This window comes from Eubalaena glacialis, chromosome 10 (assembly GCF_028564815.1).
Source record: "Eubalaena glacialis isolate mEubGla1 chromosome 10, mEubGla1.1.hap2.+ XY, whole genome shotgun sequence".
Lineage (NCBI taxonomy): Eukaryota > Metazoa > Chordata > Mammalia > Artiodactyla > Balaenidae > Eubalaena > Eubalaena glacialis.
In genome coordinates this window covers 108,499,274-108,500,317 of record NC_083725.1, presented here as the reverse complement: position 1 = coordinate 108,500,317, position 1,044 = coordinate 108,499,274, and positions in this window count along the sequence as shown.

The following is a 1,044-nucleotide window of genomic DNA, read 5'->3' as shown; positions in this document are numbered from 1 at the left end:
GGAAGTGTGTGAGGGGAGGGCCTCACCGCTCCCCAGAGAAAAGGGGTACCGCCTACGTGTTGGCCCTGAGCTAGTCCAAGTCAGCTGACCTGCCAGAAATAAACATGGCCGTCGGTGCTCGGCCTCGCAACTTGAAGCCTCTTCAGACGCGGCGCTGCCAGGCCTCTGGGCCCCGCCCCCCGTCCCAGACCGATGCTAATCAAGGCTTCGGCTCCGCCTTCTCCACCTTCTAATTGGCGACCACGCCGTCTCGGGTTGTGTGATTGGTTGATCCGTACAGTTGGCGTGAGCAGGCTTTGTAGAAAGCAAGCCGCGTCCCGGCGGTGGAAACCGAGCAGATTCTGCCTGTTGGCTTTGCGGTCGATGTCGATTGCTTATACTTCTCCAGCTTCGCCGAATCCCAGCGTCTCTGTGGAGAGTGGTTGAAAGTCGCAGCTTTTAATTCAAGTTTCCCCAAACCTGCTTAGTGTCCTCCTAAGGAGCAACCCGGGGCAGTGATGATGGGCCGGAGAGCGTGCGGCTAACTGCCCAGGCTGAGGTCTTGTGCCAAAGGCCATTGCAGTGAGCCTCATAGGCGTCCCACCCGGCCCGACAGGAGACAGTTCTGATGCACCCCGCTTTCTGCGTCGAGCCAGGCAGGAGATGGGGTTGGTAGGGAACTGCTGGTCCTTTCCTTCCACTGGCTAAGTCAGGTGCCAGGTGCTTTGGGAGTGTGACAGGAGACAAAAATGCATTAATGGTAGATCCTGCATTCAAGGAGCTTTCAGACAGGTGGGGACGGAAGAGAGTGCCAAAAAAAATAACTCTTGGAAAGAAATGATTGCTCCAAAAGAAAAATCGGAAAAAGCTTTCTTGATGGGAAGATCAGCTCAGGGTGTTAGAAATGGCAGCCAGCAGGGGAAAGGGCAAGCTAATGGCTTCTCCCCTGCAGGCCTGTAGCTGTGTTTTCAGAGCTGTGATACAGAAGCAAGCTGCCCCCTCCCCCTTACTCAGACCAGCCATTCGTTTCACCTCAGCAGGCGCTCATTTTTGGGGGATCCTGAA